The sequence below is a fragment of the Meriones unguiculatus genome, chromosome 9, assembly GCF_030254825.1.
Source record: "Meriones unguiculatus strain TT.TT164.6M chromosome 9, Bangor_MerUng_6.1, whole genome shotgun sequence".
NCBI lineage: Eukaryota > Metazoa > Chordata > Mammalia > Rodentia > Muridae > Meriones > Meriones unguiculatus.
The window spans coordinates 108658151-108667632 of NC_083357.1; the positions used below are offsets into that span (position 1 = coordinate 108658151).

The 9482-nt window shown below is 36.4% G+C and overlaps 1 pseudogene; it reads right to left on the reverse strand.

Moving 5' to 3' along the window:
- Positions 1-908: 908 nt before the first annotated feature.
- Positions 909-1009, reverse strand: LOC132656666 (U6 spliceosomal RNA; annotated as a pseudogene).
- Positions 1010-9482: the final 8473 nt, after the last annotated feature.

Consider the following 9482-nt stretch of genomic DNA (forward strand, 5'->3'; position numbering starts at 1 on the left):
CAGTCTTGCTGAGCAGTCTAATGGAGGAAGTCATCTCACGGAGGAGGTTGTACTTGGGAATGCACGTGTGTGAGTGTGCACATGCGCATCTATACCTATATCATCTATATCTGTATCCTCTATATCTATATCCTCTATATCTTTATCTATATCTATATTTATCTATATCACAGTTACTTCTTTAAAAGGCCATAGGTTTGAAAAACATCAAGGGACTGGGATTATGTGGGAGAATTTGGAGGGAGAAAGGGAAGGGATAAATGCTGTCATTATAATATAATCTCAAAATATCAAGAATATCTAAAGAGAAAAGTTGCTGACCTGATTTAAAAAAAAAAAAGGTTTTAAAAGAATTTAACTACATTTTTTCTTCATTACAGATAAATCAGTTGAAGAGTGTCTAGAAAAGGAAAAGAGTATGAAACGGAAATGATTATGCAGAACATCATTTAGGAACTACAAATGTGATCGTATTTTCCATCATCTTCGAAAGCTATACTTAAACTACATTATTAAAGGTCGAACATTCAAAGAACAGAATAAAATGGTGTCACCAATGCTCCAGCTATTGTGTCTCCTTAAGTGTGAACAACCTCAGTCTCTTTATTCTGACTTTCCTACACAGTCTCATGAGACCGGTAGAACACTTGCACTTATGTAGTTAATAGTGAAGATGAATTCTGTGAGCACTTTTATATTATTTAATATATCCATTTGAGAAATTTAATCAAGCCCAATTATAAGTCTCTCTATCTTCACAAATTGCATAACACAATCGTCTTATTCTCTATTGTCTTTGGAATGTGTTATTTTTCCTTTTATTGAAAATAGTTTTTTTTTTCTGACATAATGCATCCCAATTATGGTTTCTATTACTCTCAGTTCCTGTCCATGTTTCCTTCCACCTTAAAAATAAGCAATGATTCACAAATATCCATGTCAACTTTTCACAGGGACAATAATACCCTTATCTGCATCATTCTAATTTTAGTATATGACAAAAGTAATCAAGAATGTTACATTATTTTTTATTTTTATTTGTACAACCATAATGCTAATTTCTGTAGGGACTATGCATTCCTTTTCTATTAAAAAATAAATAAAAAGTAACTTTGTCATTTCCACTAACATGAAAAATTAACAATTCTCCTCCCTTTGTTTTATTTATTATTTTTAGAGCATAGTTGATTTTAACAAGTAAATGTTCTAAAATCTAAAATATTTGAATTTGCTAATATTTTATTCCATTTATTGTGGTTTATATTAATATTTACTCTGTTTTTTTAATTCTGATACTTTGAATTTTTTTATTGATTGATCTCCTCTAGATATTTCTCCTGTAAGAATGTTTTGTTTTGAAATTCATTTGGTTAGTACATTGAGAGGCTGTTAACATCTTTATGTTACTTTATTTCTGAAACTACTTTTACTGTATAAATTCATACTTTTTAATATGTGATGGTTTGAAAAACTTTGGAAAAGGTCATAAATTGAGATAATACTTTTTGAATATTTTCATTTCTCAACCATTCACTGATTGCAGTTGCTGAAGTTGTTAAAATGGTTAGATGTAACAGGAAGAGGGTGTTTTATTGTGTTTTATTTATTTATAATTATTTTCTTATAGTTTATTCATTACATATCCTGTTGAAAATCCTCCTTCAACTCCTCCCAGTCCCATCCTTCCTCCTTCTTCCCCCCTGTTACTTTCCCTTAGTCCACTGAAAGAGAGCATTTCCTGAGCTCATCAAGTTTCATCAGGGCTGCCTGGATCCACTTCCTTTGTTGCTTGACAAGACCACATTACCAGGGCAAATGATCAATGAACAGGCAACTGAGTTCATGCCAGAGGTAACCACTGCTCCCATTTCTCAGGGACCCACATGGAGACTGATCTGCCTATGGGTTACATATGAGCAGTGGTCTAATTTCTCTCCATGTATGGTTTTCGGTTGGTCTCTGCAAGACCCATTCAGTTCTTAGGGCTGTTTGTCTCCTTGTGGTTCTTCTGTCCCCTCTGTGTCCTTCTCTCTCTCCCTTCTTCCATAAGACTCTGTGCTATGTCCAAAGTTGGCTGTGAGCATCATCATCTGCACTGCTGGGTGGAGCCTTTTAGAGGACCCTCTATATTTGGCTCCCATCCTGTTCCCTTCATTCCAACTCTTCTGGTGTCTGTCCTGTTTTCTATTCTGAATGAGATTTAAGCATCATCCCTAGGGGGGCTCTTTGTTGTTTAGCTTCTATGGCTACCCTATATTATCTGGCTTATATCTACTTATAAGTGAGTATATATACCATGTGTGTCTTTCTGCTTCTGGGATACCACACCCAGGGTGATCTTTTCTAGTTCCCACCATTTGCCTGCAAATTTCATGACTTCCTTTTTTTTTAACAGCTGGTTGGTATTTCATTTTGTAAATGTGCCAAAATTTCTGTATCCATGCCTTTGTTGAGGGATATCTAAGTTGTTTCCAGATTCTATCTATTACAAATAAATAAATATATTCTATGAATATAGCTGAGCAAAATGACAGCCTACAGACTGGGAAAAGATCTTCACCAACCCTACATACAATAAGAACTCAAGAGATTAGACAGTAACAAACCAATTCAAAATCAATTTAATCCATTTTAAAAATGGGGACAGAGCTAAGCAGGGAATTCTCAAAATAGGAATAGTGAATGGCAAGGAAACACCTAAAGAAATACTCAATAACCTTGATTATCAGGGAAATGAAAAGCAAAACTACTCTGAGATTCCATCTCACACCCATCAGAATGGCTAAGATAAAAAATTCAATGACAGCACATACTGGAAAGGATATAGAGAAAGGGGAACTCTGCTCCATTGTTGGTGGGAGTGAAAACTTGTACAACCACTTTGGAAATCAACCTGGCACTTTCACAGATAATTTGAGATAGCACTACCTCAAGATCCAGCTATACACTTCTGGGCATATACCCAAAAGATGCCCCACCATTCAGTAAGAGTAATTTCCTAGATTTCTTTTTTATACAGACACAAAAGCCTTTGACTTTTCTTGACAACTCATTCATAGATCAGTCAATTTAATATCAAGGTAAATTTACTGATCAAACTCCTAGTAAGGCATTTAATATACAATTCTTCATACTAAAGATTCAAAATTAAGAATACTATTTTTAAAAAATTTCATAAATTTTGTGATTCTCTTCAAATAGTTTTTATCCAGCAATATTTATCTCTAATCAAACATGGTATGAATGTCAAAGATATCAGATGTATGGATGTAGACAAATTACTATCTTGTAAAATCTAGGAAATTTGTTAGATTTCAATATTTTTGTTCTCACAGGCTTCTGTGTTCTCTAAATTCATTTTTCTCATTTTCATTGTACATTTCCTGAACTGCCTATCTCCACTCAAGGTTAAGTTTCTCTGAGGCAGCATTTCCATTACCTTCTTTTTTATTTCTCCAATATGTTCCTTTTGTTATTTCTACATTGCATTCTTTTGTCAATTTTTAAAATAAAATATTTTAGCATTAGTTTTTTATTTAAACATTCCATCTTCTGGAAATTGAAGTTGGTATCATGGAAATACAAGATGCTTAGTTGTAACCATTCATAATTTTAAAGCTTCTAAGTTTTAAAAAAAATCTCTATTTTATTATTTTCATTTATAAATTTAATTATTTTGCAAATATCAATTTTAAAGAAAATGAAAATTAGCTGGTTTAGTGGTGCACAGTAATAAGGAAATAGTGAAAAAGATGAAACAAAAAAGATCGGTAGTTTGGGTGAGTTTGGGCTATACTTGTGACTAAGAGAATGCTAGTCAGATAAGGACCTGTTGGCCCTGGTGGCTCATGTTTATACCCACTTCAGGGGAAATGAGACAAGGGATTGTTGGACTCACTGACGAGACAGTCTATGTGTTTAATTACAGCCTACATGTTTAGTTCAAACTGTGTTTCATAAAATAAAAATGTGGATGAATGGAACCACAAAAGTAAAGTAATCTACAAGTGTGTGTTAGCCTACATACAGTCATACAAAGGTAAGCACACATATATGTGTACATGAAGACACACACAGATTAAATCATATCAAAGAACTTGCATGATTTAATACTGGTTCCATTATAATTATTAATACCTTTTAAAATTTAGCTTGTAGTATTTGTTGTCATAATATAGACTATCAACTTGTTACTAAACTGTTATTAAAAATAAACATTTAAATAACTATACAATTTTTAATTTTTATATATTAATTACAGTTTATTCACATTGTATCCCAGCTATAGCCCCCTCCCTCAATCCCACCCAACCCAACCTTCCCTCACTCATCTCCTCCCATGCCCCTCTCCAAATTTTTTTAATTTTTAACATTAGATTAGAATGGCATAACCCTAGCTTTAACATTTTACTATATTATATACTTTTAAATCTTTAAAATTAACTTTTATTTGCCTGCTTCAGTTATTGTCTTGATGGCTTACTGCCTTTGTCTGCTAACCTTGGCTTAATCCTGGATGCTTTCTAGTCTCTGTATAATGTAATTTAGGCCTAGAATGTTTTCAGCCTCTGAGACTTACTTCTTAATAATCTCACTCTTTCTTGTACTTACTGAACTCTGGCTGGCTGGTTCAACTGAACTGTTCTGGCTTAAACTTCTCTCCCAGCTGATTTGTTCCATCTGGCTTCTCTCTTGATCCCTGAATCACTCTGCTTAGCCTCAATTCAACTTCAGCAATATGTTCTAATCTGGCTCATTCTCATTCTCTGCTCATTGTGCCTTCACCTGCATCTAGCTTGTCCTCTCTTCACCCTGTCTCTGTATATCTCTCATACTAAAACTGCCTCCCCCCCCCTCCATTACCCAGTAAGTAGCTTCCCTTTTCTTTCTCCTTGGAGTTAGGCATATCCTATTCTGTCAAATTTTCTCTGATCCATCACTTTTTTGGCCATTCAATCAGACATGGATGCTTTGTTCTACAAAACATCTTTATCTTCATTTTGGGTGATTAAAGGCATGTACTACCATGTGTGGGTGTAAGCTTTTCTTTACTGGAAAATTGGTCTATACCGGGCTGGCCTTGAACTCAGATCTGCTTGTTTCTCTTTCTTGGAAAAAGGAGTGTTTGTATTCCAGTCAGATCACACAGACCTGGAATGTCTTTGAATGTCATCTATTTAGAATATGGCAGCCATATTCTAAATTAAAATTCCTCTACAGGAATCTTTAGGAACTTAAAGTGAATTAGAGCATGCTCAACCTTAGGTTTAAAAAATAAGAGGAGGAATATCCTGAATGAAGAATCCTAGAAGCAGAAAGACACACATGGTATATAATCACATATTAGTGGATATTAGACATATGTCATAGGATTATCATGCTAAAATATGTACATCTACAGAAGCTAAGGAAGAAGGCGTACCCAGGGTAAGATGTTCAATGCTAATTCAGGAAAGCAAATGGGATAGACATCGGAAGAGGGCAAAAACCAGTTACAAGTCAGGAGCCTACCACAGAGGGCCTCTGAAAGTCTTTACCCAGCAGTGTATCAAAGCAGATGCAGAGACTCATAGCTAAACTGTGGGTAGAATGCAGAGAAACTTATAAAGAAGGGGGAGATAGAAAGACCTGTAAGGGACAGTAGCTCCACAAGGAGAGCAAGAGAACTAAGAAATCTGGGCCCAGGGGTCTTTTCTGAGACTGATACTCCAACCAAGAACCAAGATAATCTAGAAGCCCTGAACAGATGTAGGCCATGGCAGCTCAGCCTCCAGGTAGACCCCTATTAAGGTGAAGAGGGGCTGGGGTGGCTGGCTTTTTGATCACTTCCCGCTGATGGTGGAGCAGCCTTATCAGGCCACAGAGAAAGACAATGTAGCCAGTCCTGATGAGATCTGATAGGATAGGGTCAGATGGAAGGGGAGTAGGTCCTGCCCTATCATTGGACCGGAGAAGGGGCATGGGAGGAAAAGAGGGAGAGAGGGTGAGATTGGGAGGAGATGAGGGAGGGGGCTATAGCTAGGATACAAAATGAATAAATTGTAATAACTTAAAAAAATAAAGGAGGACAAATGATAGTAATATTCAATATATATTTCCTTTTTTAATTTCAATAAAAGTTATATGAAATATGTGTTGCCTTCAGGTATAGATTGTTAGCTTCAAATACTCATGAGGGTCCTAGTGAATATTTTGATTTGTTTCTGAGACTCCTCTCCCAGGTTATAGAAACATTCTACACAGATGAGTAAAAAATGTGGTATAAATGTCCTTTTTTAGCTTTAATATGACTTTTTCAAGAAGTTGAAACTGGTGGTCAGTTTAGAAAAAACCTGAGTTGGAAAGACACATATTATATTTGTTCTCAAATTAAGAATAAATATTTACATATCCACATAGAGAGATTAATATATGATAAGCATATAGATGATAGATTGATAGATGACAAATAAATGATAGATTGATTAATAGATATATGGATAATAGATTATAGATAGATGAAGATACATAAATAGAAATATATATGCACACATATATACAGTAGATGAGTATTTTAGAAGACTTTGATGGGTAGAAAACAGCTTGATGCTTGAGTTATATGGGACAAGAAAGAGATTTAATGGCAAAAATGAGGACTATTTTCATTCCAGTATTGTCAGCAAGAAAAAGAGTTGGAATATAAAAGACTAAACTGCTAGTTAAATAAGAACCAGGATATTTAAGTTTATACATGAAATTTTTAACAAAGAAGTCCATGACTTTTAGCTGATTTCAAAAAGTTATAAAAATAGTCCAAGTGGACTAAGAAGTCAGAGGTAGTGTTTTCTTCTAAAAAGAGAAAATTATTTGCTCAATGTCCACTGCAGATAATTTCAATTTATTTTAAGGAAACTAGTTCTGACTTATAATTCAATCTTTTGTTTCTCAGCATAGATTTTGTCTGTTTGTATATCATATGGAATCCAGGGTTTAGGGAACAGCACCAGAAAGAGAAGACCCCCACCTAGTTCATGCCAGTCAGTCCCTGTTCCCCTTACTAGGGACCACACTTGGACACTGAACTGCCATGGGCTATGGAACTCAGTGGCTGGCTCTTTGATCTCCCCACCCTCTGTGGGAGGAGCACTCTAGCTAGGATACAGAGAAGGACATTGCAGGCAGTCCTAATGAGACCTGATAAGCTAGGGTCAGATAGAAGGCGAGGAGGACCTCCCCTATCAGTGGACTGAGAGAGGGACAGTGAGGAGATGAGGGAGGAAGAGTGAAATTGGGAGGGAATAAGGGAGGGCGCTACAGCTGGGATACAAAGTAATTAAACTGTAATTAATATAAAAATTAAAATTTAATAAAAAAAAGGACTCCACTTAGCTGGAGATCCAAGCAAATGCAGAGACTGAAAGCCAAACTTTGGAAACAGCACAGGGAGTCTTATGGGAAGAAGGAACATATAGAAGAACTTGGAGGAAACAGGAGCCCCACAAGGAGAGCAACAAAGCCAAAAAGAAGTTGGACCCAGTGTGGACTGCAGAGTCTGATGCATCAACCAAAGACCATACATAGAGAGAATCTTCACCCCCTGCTCAGATGTAGCCCATAACAGCTCAGTCTCCATGTGGGTGCCCCAGTAAAGGGAAATAAGACCATCTCTGACATAAATGCACCTTGATCATTTCTCCCTTCTGGGACAACCTAGCCAGCCTTCAGAAGAAGAGGATCCAGGAAGTCCTGATGGGACCTGATTGGCTAGGGTCAGACAGTAGGGGAGGAGAAATTCTGTCAGTCGACTAGGAGAGAGGGATAGCCAAGGAAGAGGGAGGTAGGTTGTAACCAGGAGGATATGAGGGAGAGGGATACAAAGTGAATACATTGTAAAATAATAATAATTTTAATAATAATCATAATAATAAAATAAAAAAGTATGGAAACTCTAACCCTTTACAGTTCTAAATAGTTGTGGCATTGAGGTGGATACGGATGGAATTTCTACTTTCTATTGTGCTCAAGTCAAATTTAAGAAGACAAGTAGTGAAGAGATGGTTCAGCATCAATGTGCATTTTTTCTTGCAGAGGACCTAGGTTAATTTTCAGACCCCAAATGCTGGCTCATAATTGCCCATGACTCCATTTGCAGGGATTCCAACAATAAAAAGTCACCTACTTAATGTTGCATATTAACGATGTAAATTTTAGAATACTTACCAGTGTAGTATTTAGAAAAATATGCATGGAAGCTCTATAAATATTTTCAAATGTTTTAACGTTTATCATCAAGCAAAGGGACTTTTCTTTTGTAAGGCCAGAAGCACTGGGTCAGCTTGGATAGGAAGATTTTCTTTTATTTATTTCAGAAAATAGTTGAAAGAGCTTGTAACTATAATAAAGATGGAAAGTTGTAAATAAATGAACCGTATGTATGAATCAATGTAGGACTCTTTAGATCATTGGAAGGTGGAGAGTCTGTGACATTAGTTAAGGAATTTTTTTTTAATCAAATGAACAGTTTAAAGAGTCAATTTCCTGTCATTTGATCTTTCAAATCAACCTTAATCTCTTGCACAGTGGAGACAACCTTGTATGGAGACAACCTTTTCCTCTGCAGTGAAGACCTGGCCACGCAAGTACTGGCCATGTGATTCTCCCTGGAACAAAGCCAGGTCTTTATTCACAGGTAATCTCCTGTTTCAGAGACCTCTGTTTGTGGACCAATCTCACCAAACAGGCTATTCCCAGAATGTTGAATTGGGACACCTCTTCCATATTCTTGGGATTGGCAAAGGGTGGAAAGATGGGTACTTCTGAGTCTTAAATTGATCCCCCAACAATACCCTTTTGGGTATCTGAGGGAATTTTCCAAGCTACCTGTTCAGGGTTTTTAGGAAGCATGCTTTCACCCATCTCTCTCATCCACTTCCTTAGGCTGTGTCTGTACACTTTGCTCTGGGTTCCATATTGCCCCTCTTGACTCTACCCCCCATGCATGCATAGACTAGGCTGGTTTTGACAACAGCAGGCACTAGCCATGCAGTTTTAAATTCCAACCTTCTGCCAGGTAAATTACATGGTACATCAAGATGTTAGTTTTGAAATAAAGGGGGTGGAGCCATGGCTTCCTCATCACCTTTTAGGTTTGTGCTGTTCAGTCTGTAATGATGCTGTGTGGTAGGATCAACAGGACTGCCAGTCTATGAACTGTTTCTATTATTGAAAGTTTTGGGTGTACAGAAAATTTTGCCATGTTTATCCTATATTATATGTCTAATATTCACTTATAAGTGAGTATATACCATGTGTGTCTTTCTGCTTCTGGGATACCTCACTCAGGATGATTGTTTCTGGTTTCCACCATTTGCCTACGAATTTCATGATTTCCTTGTTTTTAATTGTTGGGTAGTATTCCATTGTGTAAATGTGACATAATTTCTGTATCCATTCCTATGTTGAGGGACATCTGGGTAGTTTCCATATAAATGAGGCTGCTATGA